The sequence below is a fragment of the Neofelis nebulosa genome, chromosome 1 (assembly GCF_028018385.1).
Source record: "Neofelis nebulosa isolate mNeoNeb1 chromosome 1, mNeoNeb1.pri, whole genome shotgun sequence".
Lineage (NCBI taxonomy): Eukaryota > Metazoa > Chordata > Mammalia > Carnivora > Felidae > Neofelis > Neofelis nebulosa.
Window position 1 is genome coordinate 184,526,125 of NC_080782.1, and position 13,583 is coordinate 184,539,707.

At 38.0% G+C, this 13,583-nt stretch overlaps 1 pseudogene; it reads right to left on the reverse strand.

The window, feature by feature from the left end:
* Nucleotides 1-11,198: 11,198 nt before the first annotated feature.
* On the reverse strand, nucleotides 11,199-11,603 carry LOC131496070 (mitochondrial intermembrane space import and assembly protein 40-like; annotated as a pseudogene).
* Between the last annotated feature and the right edge of the window lie 1,980 nt (nucleotides 11,604-13,583).

The window sequence follows — 13,583 nt, forward strand, 5'->3', positions numbered from 1 at the left end:
GTGCATAAGAAATCTCACAGGCAAGCAACATTAGCATAAAGTTGTTTGTCAAAAAATCTGTGCATCCCTGTTTGTCTCCTCTCATCTTACACACACTCATGCACCATGCAAGATTGGCTGAGAATTGCATAGACCAGTATTCCCTGAAAGCAGGCCTTTAGGTTAGATTGAAACATGTTTTGCAAAATTCGGAAGACAGAAGAGAGGACATTATTTTCCAGCTGTAGTTATAAAAAACCACATAGGCACTAAGCAAGATAAAACTTTTAGTTTCTGGTTGAGTTGTTGCGAATCATTTGTTTCTTTGCTGAAGGTAAGGTAGACACTGGTTGTAGGTTCCTAGAAATTTAAGGACTTTCTAAACACCTAGATTTCCACCGTTCACTCATCCCATCCTTATACTGATTGTGTAAGATTCTCTAAATATCCTACTACTTAAAACACCTCAAGTGAATCATGTTTCCAACTATAACCCCATTGATACTATACTTAGTATCAATATTTGGTAACAGACCCAAAAGTTAGGAATCTGGTATTAGTTTATGTCACCCAAGTTAGGAATGAAGTAGATACGTATGTGCGTGTTTATGTGTGCATGTGTGTTTTCCGTAAGAGTCAGTGGAATATGATTAGCCCACAGTATTCAGTAGAAGTTAGTAGCATTCATTAGCACCTTTACTTTGGAATATAAATGAATCATCATGAGGGAATGAGCATAGTGGGGAGGAAAAAAGTGTCTAGCTTCACTTCACTGAACTGTAAGTAACTGGTTTCTGGGGAAATAGGTCTATAAATCATTTCTAAGAAATAGTTAATCTCTAGCTTCCAGGGCATATTTACCATAAAATCAATTGTTTACCAAGTCTACAAGTTTTTTTTATGCCTAAATCCCAAATAATAAAGAGATGTGAAAATATTATGGAGTATTGTCTCCCACCAAATTTTAGGGGAAAAAAGTATTTCAAGAAAAATACCAAGTCCAAATTGATGTGTGAAATGAAGAATTTAAATTATAAGGGCGCCTGGGTGGCTCAGTCAGTTAAGCCTCTGACATCGGCTCAGGTCATGATCTCATGGTCCCTGAGTTCAAGCCCCATGTCGGGCTCTGTGCTGACAGCTCGGAGCCTGGAGCCTGCTTCAGATTCTATGTCTCCCTGTCTCTCTGCCCCCACCCCCTGCTTGCTCTCTGTCTCTCTCTCAAAAATGAATAAAACATCAAAAAATTAAAAAAAGAGAATTTAAATTATGTTTGATTCTCTTCTTTCAACGATCACCAGGACAGAATAAATTGTAGGATTTACCTAGAGGTCGAGTTTCATTGGTGAGTGAGAAAAAAGTGAGACAAGGGGATCAGATAATTTGCAACTGTGTACCTGTTCTTATAAGTCACAGGTATTAGTCTGCGCATAGAGAAAAAAAAAAAAAACAAAAAACAGGATAATGAAAATAGTAAAGAAAAAAAAGGTATTGGAATCTATGAATATTTCATTATTCTGGTGAGATCTAGCAGTATAATTTAACAAAGCATCCTTAACAGATGACCTGATAATCAGCTGAAAAAATGACTTGAAATAGTTAAGAGTGAAATATTTCAAAATATATTATAGATGGCATGATTTATTCATTGACAAAATTTTTAATGTGACCATGACAGAATCAATGAAGTGAGCAGAAAACATGATCACCATTTAAGTGGTTAATAAGAAAAGAATAGCAAATCCATACATATCGTTGATACCGCAATGGAAATAAACAATTTCTGAGTAAATTTTAGAATGGAGAGGGTTGTGGATGGCCAGGGCAGTTGTAACTTCTACTGAATATAAGGTAAACCTAGTTGAAGTGCAGGATGGAATTCATTAAGATTGTAGTGTACATCTAGTCCTCCAGGTACAATTTTGCATGTTTTCCTATGTGTGTGAGAGTGAAAAATGCTGTTAATCCAAGGCATGATCTGTGTAGTGTTGGCCCATGAAAGTTTTAAAACAATATACTTGGCCATTAGCTTCTTGAGAATGTGCCTTACAATAGAAGTAGTATTTATTTGGGAGTAACTAAGTCTGGGTTGGATATTTTTTCAGAGATTTTCAGAAACGCTGTAACTTACATACTATTTTTCCAATTTTACAGAGGATGAAAAAAGTGCTTAAATAATATCTGCATGTGATTTAAAGTTTAAATCACAGCAGTCAATTATAGCCTTGTGGGACACCTTTAGAATGGGTTCATGGTATAACCTAATGGGTTGACAGCCCAGAAGACCACATCTATAAAAGTTAGAATTGATAACTTTTTTAAAAATAAAAAGTTCATAGTTTAAAATATTGTAGACAGTAACTTTCTTTCATTTGAAAATAGGAAGAAACACATTCGAATTCTTTCTGGGGTATGCTTATACTATTATTTCCAAAAGGATCAACAAGAACCATTAATATTCTTGCCTCTGGGGAGAGGGTATATTAGAATGTCACAGGGATCTTTATTATGTAATTTTATAATATTTTGTACTGCTTTCTGTTATTAGATGTGTGCATCACTTTGTGGTTTTTCTTAATATAATTTATTGTCAAGTTAGCTAACATAGAGTGTATACAGTGTGCTCTTGGCTTCAGGAGTAGACACCCATGATTCATCACTAACATACAACACCCAGTGCTCATCCCAACAAGTGCCTTCCTCAATGCCCATCACCCATTTTCCTTCTCTCCTTCCCTGGCCATCAGCCCTCAGTTTGTTCTCTGTATTTAAGAATCTCTTAAGTTTTGGCTCCCTCTCCATTTGAAACTATTTTTTTTTTACCCTTCCCCTCCCCCTTCTGTTAAGTTTCTCAAATTTCACATATGAGTGAAAACATATGATATCTGTCTTTTTATGAGTAACTTATTTTACTTAGCATAACACTCTCCAGTTCCATCCACATCGTTGCAAATGGCAAGATTACATTTTTTCTCATTGCCAAGTAGTTTTCCATTCCATTCCATAGCACATCTTCTTTATTCATCAGTGGATAGACATTTGGGCTCTTTCCATAATTTGGCTCTTGTTGATAGGGATGCTATAAACATTGAGGGACATGTGCCCCTATAAATCAGTACTCCTCTATCCTTTGGCTAAATTCCTAGTGGTGCTATTGCTGGGTCGTAGGGTAATTCTATTTTTAATTTTTTGAGAAACCTCCACACTGTTTTCCAGAGTGGCTACACCAGTTTGCATTCCCACCAACAGTGCAAGAATGTTCCCATTTCTCTATATCCTCACCATCATCTGTTGTTTAAGTTGTTAATTTTAGCCACTGACTGGTGTAAGGTGGTATCTCAATATGGTTTTGATTTGTATTTTCCTGATGATGAGCGATGTTGAGCATCATTTCATGTGTCTGTTGGCCATCTGGATGTATTCTTTACAAAAGTGTCTATTCATGTCTTCTTCCCATTTCTTCACTGGTTCTCAGATGTTGAGTTTGGTAAGTTCTTTATAGATTTTGGATACTAACCCTTTATCCGATATGTCTTTTGCAAATATCTTCTCCCATTCTGTCTGTTGCCTTTTAGTTTTGTTGATTGTTTCCTTTGCTGTGCAGAAGCTTTCAATCTTCATGAGGTCCCAATAGTTCATTTTTGCTTTTCTTTCCCTTGCCTTTGGAGACGTGTCAAGTAAAAGTTGCTGCGACTGAGGTCAAAGAGGTTGCTGCCTGTTTTCTCCTCTAGGGTTTTGATGGTTTCCTGTCTCACATTTAAGTCTTTCATCCATTTTGAGTATATTTTTATGTATGGTGTAATAAAGTGGTCCAGTTTCATTCTTCTGTATATTGCAGTCCAGTTCTCCCAGCACTATTTTCTAAAGAGACCGTCATTTATCCACTGGATTCTCTTTGCTTCTTTGTCAAAGATTAGTTGGCCTTACATTTGTGCATCCGATTCTGGGTTCTCTATTCTATTCCATTATGTCTGTTTTTGTGCCAATACCATACTTTCTTGATGATTATAGCTTTGTAGTACAGGCTATGAGATTATGATGCCTCCAGCTTTGGTTTTTTTAACATTACTTTAGTTATTCAGGGTCTTCTGTAGTTCCATAAATATTTTAGGATTGTTTGTTCTAGCTCTGAGAAGAATGCCAGTGCAGTTTTGATTGGTACTGGATTGAATGTCTATATTGCTTTGGGTAGTACCAATATTTTAACAATATTTGTTCTTCCAATCCATGAGCATGGAATGTTTTTCCATTTCTTTGTGTCTTCAATTTCTTTCATAAGTTTTCAACATACAGATATTTTACCTCTATGGTGGGTTTATTCCCAGGTATTTTATGGTTCTTGGTGCAATTGTAAATGGGATCGTTTTCTTGATTTCTCTTTCTGTCGCTTCATTATTGGTGTATAGAAATGCAACCAATTTCTGTACACTGATTTTATATCCTGTGACTTTGCTGAATTCATGGATCAATTGTGGCAGTTTTTTGGTGGAGTCTTTTGGGTTTTCCACGTAGAGTATCATGTCATCTGCAAAAGGTGAAAGTTTGACTTCTTTGCTGCTTTGGATGCCTTTTATTTCCTTTTGTTGTTTTATTGCAGAGGCTAGGACTTCCAACACTATGTTAAACAACATTGGTGAGAGTGGACATCCCTGTCATGTTCCTGATCTCAGGGGGAAAGCTCTCAGTTTTTCCCCATTGAAAATGATATTACCTGTGGGCCTTTCATATATGGCTTTTATGATGTTAAGGTGTGTCCTTTCTATTCCAAGTTTCCTGAGGGTTTTTATTAAGAAAGGATGCTGTATTTTGTCAAATGCTTTTCTGAATCTATTAACAGGATCATATGGTTCTCATCCTTTCTTGTAATGATGTGATGTATCACATTGATTGATTTGTGAATACTGAATCAGCCCTGAAGCCCAGGAATGAATCCGATCTGATCATGGTGAATAATTCCTTTAATACACTGTTGAATTCAATTTACTACAATCTTGTTGATAATTTCTGCATCCATGTCCATCAGGGATATTGGCCTATAATTCTTCTTTTTCATGGGGTCTCTGTCTGGTTTGGGAATCAAGGTAATGCTGGCTTCATATAAAGAGTTCTGAAACTTTCCTTCCACTTCTATTTTTTGGAACAGCCTGAGAATTACAGGTATTAACTCTGCTTTAAACGTCTGGTAGAATTCCTCTGGGAAGTCATCTTGTCCCAGACTCTTATTTGTTGGGAGATTTTTGATAACTGATTCATTTCTTTGCTGGTTATGTGTGTATTCATATTTTCTATTTCTTCCTGTTTGAATTTTGGTAGTGTGTGGGTGTCTACGAATTTGTTCATTTCTTCTAGATTTTCAGGTTTGTTGGCATATAATTTTTCTTAGTATTCTCTAATAATTGTTTCTATTTCTGTGGTGTGGTTGTGATCTCTCCTCTTTCATTTGTGATTTTATCTATTTGGGTTCTCTCTCTTTTCTTTTTGAGAAGTCTGGCTAGGAGTTTATCAATTTTCTTTATTCTTTCAAAAACCCAGCTCTTAGATTCATTGATCTGTTCTGTTTTTCTTTTTATTCTATATTGTCTATTTCTGCTCTAATCTTTATTTTTTTCTCTCTTCTCTTCTTATGCTGGCTTTAGGGTTTCTTTGCTGGTCTGCTTCTATTTCCTTTAGATGTGAGGTTAAGTTCTGTATTTGGGATTTTTTCTTCTTTCTTAAGATAGGCCTGGATTGCAATGTATTTTCCTCTTAGGACTGCCTTTACTGCGTCCCAAAGGGTTTGGACTATCGTGTTTTCATTTTCATTTGCTTCCATATATTTTTTAATTTCTTCTTTAACTACCTGGTTGACCCATTCATTCTTTAGTGGGATGTTCTTTAACCTCCATGCATTTGCAGGCTTTCCAAATTTTTTCTTGCGGTTGATTTCAAGTTTCATAGTGCTGTAATCGGAAAATGTACATGGTATGATCTCAATTATTTTATACTTATTGAGGGCTATTTTGTGACCCACTATGTGATCTATTTTGGAGAATACATCTTCTTCTGGAAGAATATATTCGTCTTCTAAAGAAGAATATATATTCTGCTGCTTTGGGATGAAAAGTTCATCCCATCTGGTCCAGTGTATCATTCAAGTCCATTTGGTCCAGTGTATCATTCAAGGCCAATGTTTCTTTATTGATTTTCTGCCTAGATGATCCTTGCTGTAAGTTGAGTATTAAGGTCACTTAAAATTACTGCATTAGTAAAATTGCTTACGTTTGTGATTAACTGATTTATATATTTGGGGTTCTTCTAAGTTGGGGGTATAAACATTTATAATTGCTACCTTTTATTGATGGATAGATCCCTTAATTATGATATAATGCCCCTCTTCATCTCTCGTTAGTCTTTAGTTTAAAATCTAGTTTGTCTGATATAAGTATGGCTACTCCAGCTTTCTTTTGACTTCCAGTAGCAAGATAGATGGTTCTCCATCTCCTCACTTTCAATTTGAAGGTGTCCTCAGATCTACAATGAGGCTCTGGTAGACAGCATATAGATGGATATTGTTTTTTTTTTTTATCAATTCTGATACTCTATGTCTTCTGATTGGGGCAATTAGTCCATTTACATTCAGAGTGATTATTGAAAGATATGGATTTAGTATCATTGTGTTATCTATAGGTTTCATGATTGTGGTGATTTCTCTGGTCCTTTGTATTCTTTGCAGCATTCCACTCAGAGTCCACCTTGGGATTTCCTACAGAGCTGGTTTAGTGGTCATGAACTCCTTCAGTTTTTGTCTGGGAAAGCCTTTATCTGTCCTTCTATTCTGATGACAGTCTTGCTGGATAAACGATTCCGGCTGCATATTTTTCCTATTCAGCACATTGAGTATTTCCTGCCACTCCCAAGTTTCAGTGGACAGGTCTGCTACTACCCTTATTTGCCTACCCTTGTAAGTTAAGGCCTGTTTGTCCCTAGCTGCTTTCTGAATTCTCTCTTTATCTTTGTATATTGCCAGTCTCACTATGATATGCACTGGAGTTGACCTGTTCTTGTTGGTTCTGAAGGGAGTTCTCTGTGCCTTCTGGACTTGGATGTCTGTTTCCTTCCCCAGATTAGGGAAGTTCTTAGCTATAATCTGTTCAAATTAAACCTTCTGCCCCTTTCTCTCTCTTCTTCTTCTTCTTCTTCTAGAACTCCTATGGTATGTGTATTATTTCATTTCACTGAATCACTTAGGTCTCTAATTCTTATCTCATGGTCTATATTTTCCTATCTTTTTCTCAGCTTCATCATTTTCCATAATTTTATCTTCTATTTCACTTATTCTCCTGTCTGCTTCCTCCATCCTTGCTGACACTGCATCTAGTTTACTTTGCATTTCATTTACAGCATTTCCTAATTTGTCATGACTATTTCTTAGGTCCTTGATCTCTGCAGTAATAGATTCTCTGCTGTCTTCTATGCATTTTTCAACCCAAGCTATTAGTCTTATGGCTATTATTCTAAATTCTTGTTCAGATACATTGTTTATATCTGTTTTGAGCAATTCTCTGGCTGTCATTTCTTCCTGGAATCTCTTTTGAGCATTCTTCCATTTCATTATTTTGGCTAGTTTCCTGTCCTTTATGTGTTTTAATAGCTTGTTATGTGTCTTGCACCTGAGAGTACTACTATATTAAAAAGGGGTCATATATTGTCAAGGGCCTGGCCCTTGAGGAAATGTTTTTGGAGTGTGTTGCATGCTCTCTGTTGTTGCGACTCCAGTTGCTTTATCTCCGCCTCCACTCATAGGGGTGGTTTGGACCTTCCATCAGGTGTGCTTTGATTTGTTCATTGAAGTAACCCTGGAAAAAATTGAAACCGGGTGGTGCTGGACTAAGCCTTATCCCATACAAAGACAGAAATGACAGAGGCAGGGAGAAAAACAATTGACCAGGCAGAGAACAGAGAATCAGAGAAACATACGGCTTAATCCAGAGATGGGGGAGGGAGGGGGAGAGAGAGAGAGAGAGAGAGAGAGAGAGAGAGAGAGAGAGAGGATATATAAAGTAAGAACTGACCAAAAATCAAATCAGAAAATGCAAAACTGCTGGACTGTTGTCTGATGGTGCCTTGTAACCAGTGGCTGTGCTGGTTTGAAGAAGGGCCCTTCTGGTTTGGTCAGTGTCAATCTCACTCCTGTAGATATGCAATTACCAGGCATGGAGGGGTGGGGTTAGGTGTAAGCAGGTCATGTCTTCACTGGGGGCCTGCTGTTCTGTTCCCTGAAGCCCCACCATGTTGGTGATGGGAAGAAAAATGGAGACACCCCAGGCTCTCCTCCCTGGACCGGGTGTCCCAAACCACTTTGTTCAGCCCGTCCTCACAGCACTACAGGGGCACAAGCAGGCCAGTTTGTCCCGCTCCACAGACTCCTGCACCTCCCAGGAATTTGGCTGGGATTCAAGCCCAGATGTCTTAAAGGATCCCACTCCATGCCCCGGTTCTGGGGTAATTCCACTTCCCTAGCTGACAAAGGGCCTCTGGCTGATGCCTGCAGAGATTTTTGTCCTTGGAGCAGCAATACACCTTCCCACAGCACTAGAGAGAGGATATTGCTCTCCCAGTGTGCCTCTGAGCTCACCACTGAGCTGGGGCTGGCTTCCCCTTCCTCCTGACCCGGGCCAGGCATGCACACCAGCAGCTGGCTCCAGTCCAGAGAAAGTAGCACAATCCTAGATCATCATTCCTAAGGCTGTTTGCAAGTTAGAGACTGGCTCTCTCTCCATTTTTTCTGTTCCCCAGTTGGTGGTCCAGAGAGGTTTTTCTCTTGTCCAAATACAATTCCATACTTCAACAGCCTCTCCTTCTCTTCCTTTTGTCTCTCCACTAAAGGGGTTACCCCAGCGCTGTGCATATGGTGCCTGCTTTATCTCTCCCAATTCTCAAGCATGCACCTCAGTCTCACCAAGCTGTCTCCATGGGCCCCTGGAGATGTTTCTATCACTCTGTGGCTCAGATTCCTGGAATTCCAAGTCTTCTGGCCTCAATACTACTGTGTTTGAGAGACAAGGGAATTTTGGGCCCCCTGTGTCTCTGCCATGTTGACTCCTCCAATAGATGTGTGTATCTTGTGTGTGTATGTATGTATGGTTTATTCATTCAAAAGCACTATGTAAACATTGATTAATTTAAGTAAATATACACTTCATAAATTGATATTAAAATTTAGTTATAAAATGAAATATAGATGATTCAAGATATAGTTCTACTTTTTTCTATTAATTTTTATTCCAACAGTGATCAATTTGATTTAGTCCTCTCATACTCGAAGAATAACTCATAGTGAACTCACTTGCAATTCTCATATAAAACAAATCAAAAGTTGATAAAAAATACTTTCTAGATGATATTCCTATGTGAGCTGCCAGCACTCAGTGTGAAAGAGCATTAGTGTCATTTATGTGAAAAGTCTTTCAAGTCAATGACAGAACTGGGCCAGAAGCAATGAGAATAAATTAAGTGAAAGGATGTTCAGTGACCATCTGAAACCACAGTACAGAAGCCACCAGTGGTTCTTTTCTCTTTTACATGGACTAACCGAAACAAAAATCTACTCTTCATATTTTTAGGAAGAAAAACTATCATATTTTTACTTTTAACCTATCAACATTGATCAAGAGAAAAATGTGTTTCATGTATTTTAGTTGATACCAATAAAAGTCTCAATCACTTTGATTACAAATGTTTGAAAATAGTGACAACCAATGCATAGAAAATGCATTGCTGAGATGGCATTCAATATACTTAAACAATTTCAATTGCAGGGTGCCTGGATGGCTCAGTTGGTTAAGCATCCAACTCTTGATTTTGGCTCAGGTCATGATTCCACAGCTTGTGGGATCAAGCCTGGCATTGGACTCCACACTGGCAGTGCAGAGCCTGCTTGGGATTCTCTCTCTGTTTCTCTCTCTGCCCTGCCCCTGCTTATGCTACTCTCTCTCTCTCTCAAAATAAATAAACTTAAAAAAAAACTTCAATTGTGTTTTATTCCACGTAAGAGTTCTAAATTTAGCATCAAAATGTATCACATATTCCCTCTCTCTACGTGTATACACGCACACACACAGAGTGACCCAACACTGAAAACGTCCATTTCAAAACTCATTTAGCTCCCTTATGCTTTCCATATACCTACGTTATTCCTTAAGAAAACCTCCTCAGAGAACTCATGTATAGGGAATTATTCTATTCCCTATTCATTGACCCCAACAAATTCATTCTAACCTTACAGTATTTCTCAAATCTGTCTATGCATTTATGCCATCGTTTTCCCTTCATCTAACTACTAGCTAGAGTCTGAGTGCATATTCCCATAAACTGGATCTCTACTTTAAGTTCACAAAATTTCTACACTCTACTCTCTCTTTCCTTTATCGTTTGAGTACTCTTATCTGACATTCACTTTTTTTTTCAGGTAAAAGTCACGTTTTCCTTTTAATTGACTACTTAATTTACATCATTTCTTCTCTTGGCTGCTACTTCGGTAGCAATTAGGTCCTCACCTTTCAAGAACATGCACCTGAACAGGCTGGCACAGAGCCATTGTGAACACATACCCCAAACCAGGGCTTTTGGAATAACAAGAACAGCAAAACCAGCCTTTCTCTTCACTTAGAAAGGGGTTTTCACTCAGAGGGTCCAAAGCTCAAATTTCCAAACACAGAAAACCTGGAGCTCTATGCAAAAATGGAAACCAAAATGTATCAGAGATGAAACACAGTCAAGACAGATCTTGAGAAATAAGTATCTGATCATCTGGCCTCTTATATTGGGAATGGCCCCACTCCAGAATTTTTAAAGGAAGATGTTTCTGTTTCTGTTTCATTTCCCAAAAGGGTATAAAATCTACTAAAAGGAATATAATCAAATAAATCAGCTCACTCACAAGACACTCCCAAATAACGATTTTTGGTTGCTGAGCATAGTCAGCACATTATTTCAAAGTGACAAAATTCAGAGTAATCTGAGGATTCAAAACCGACAGTCACATTTGCCAATAGGTTTATGTAAGACATACATAGTGTCAAAGGACCAAGACCCTCATCGAAAAAAGTTATTTTTCAGATTATAGTGGACAGAACAGTAGAGTTTGGAAAGGCACCTTCTCAGAGAATGAACAAAAGGCATTTTGCAAAAGGTTCACATCATTTTGCAGCAGAAGGACTGGAGTTCAGTGCCTGTGACCTTCATTAGCTTGACCCTTCCTCTTCTTTGGTTGTAGTGGCCTCAGTGGGATCTCCCTCTTGTAAAGGTTCTGCTGGCTTCTCCTTCTCCTCCTCATCTTCCTGGGGATAGAGGTCAGGGTATTTTTCCATGCATTCCTGCATGGCCCAGAAGTGATATACACGGTCTGACTCCTTGTCAGGAAGCAGGAAAAGGCCGACTTGAACTATTCCCCACAGGGGCCACTGGCCATTTCCCCAAGGCATGGGCAATTCCAGTTAATGTCTCCATTTGGTAGGATCAATCCGTGCTCCTCTTATGGATCATAGCTATCTATCATCAGCCACCAGCTCGGCATTGCTCAGAGTTTCATGGTCTTCTTTGTTCACAAACATGATTTGACCCTTCCCTTCCCACAAGCAGTAAGCCATGGCTGCAGGCTGGCACTCAGACCTCCCAGCGACAGAGGTGGAGGCAGCACAGACAGCGGTGGGCTCCTGCTATCACTTCTCAGGCAGGCTGGCCAGGTGGCTGAGGACTCACACCCTCCAGGCCTGCCAACTGCACACCTGCCTCAGCCTGGTACTTTTATTTTCACAGCTTAACTTACTTCACACATTTCTATGGTGTTTTTTTTTTTTTTTCCTGCCCAAATAACTTTCACTTTTCCTCTAGCACTGGTGTATTTTCAGGATTTTTTGAAACATAAGTTGCACTGTGTCATCAACCTGTGTGATCTTGATCCCTGCCATAGTACGAGCATAGTATTCATACCTAGTATGAACAGCATCAATGAAATATTTAAAAACTTATAGTGATGACCATTTCAATGAGCCTGGACATGTTTTGATACATTTCCTAAATAGTGTATTATAATGAAGCAAGAAAATGTTTTCTTTTTTCACAAATTAGTTATGACAGGCTCAAAGATATTAGGTAACATAATACACTATGTCCAAGCTTATGTACATAGAAGGGTGGTGGAATCACACTCTGGTCCATTACCTAAAGCCCCTGCTCATTTCATATCTTTATGTTGCCAATGAAAAAAAACTTTAGAAGAGGTCATAAAGTAATCAAAAATTAGTTTTGCTTGCTGATTCAACAAAATCATTTTGATTTCTGCCAGTGGCTTTTTGAACACACTTTGTACTTTATGTAATTTATTTATTTACATACATTCATCTGTCTTGACTGTGAGCAAACTAAGACCATTAAATGACCTACCAAATTTAAGAATTAAAAAAATTACTGAAATTATATCATGACATTATGCATTTCCTCAGTATCCTATTCTTCTGGTGGCTCCTCCCTTCCCCCCCACCCCCGAACTTTTTAAAGATGTAATTGACACATAATAAATACTGTGTAATTTAAGATAATTTGATACACATATATATTGTGAAAAGATTACCACAGTAATGTTAATTAACACATCCATCACCCCACTTAACCTTTGTGTGTGTGTGTGAGAACATTTAAGATCTTAAGTATTTAAGATTTTAAGTATATTACGTAATATGATTAAAATAGTCACCAAGCTGAACATTAAATCCTTAGAATTTATTCATCTTATAAAAGGTAGTTTGTACTCTTTGACCATTATTTCCTGATTTTCCCCACACCCAGCCCCTGGCAATCACCAATGTACTCTTTCCAGGACTTTGGCTTTTTTTAGGTTTCATGTATCAGTGAGATCATGCAGTATTTGTGTTTCTCCCTTTGACTTATTTCACTTTGGTAATGCCCTCAAAGTCCATCCATATTGCTGCAAATGGCAGGATATTCTTTTTATAGCAGAATAACTCTGCGGAATCTCTAAGTTATTTTCCACACTGGCTGCAGGAATTTGCATTCCAACCAACAGCATACATTGATTGCCTTTTCCCCCCTCTTCCCAACACTTGTCATCTTTTGTCTTTTTAATAAGAGCTATCTACCAGGTGTGAGATGATAGTTCACTGTGGTTCTCAGTTGCATTTTCCTGATGACTCAGTGATGTGATGTTAAGCACTATTTTCATGTACCTTTGGCCATTTGCACCTTTTCTTTGGAAAAATATTTGTTCAGGTCCTCTGCTTGGACATTTTGAATGATGCCACCACCAAATCTGGTTATCTGAAGGATCTATCCATGAATGAAAAGTCACTTTTATCGTTTATCCTACACATGCTTAAACTTAAAACAGTGGTGATGCTTCTGGTATTTACAAGAAACCTCTGAACTCTTTTATTTACTGTAAATTCAATACATCAGCACAATCTTTTCTCTAATATATTACAATAGTATATTGGGTAGTCTGTGAATTTTGTGGTTTATGCATCTATTTCAGTGAACTATTTACTCAAATGTGTGACACTGGGTCTCTGATTCTTAGAACAGTTTTGTTTTGTTTTGTTTTCAGATGAATT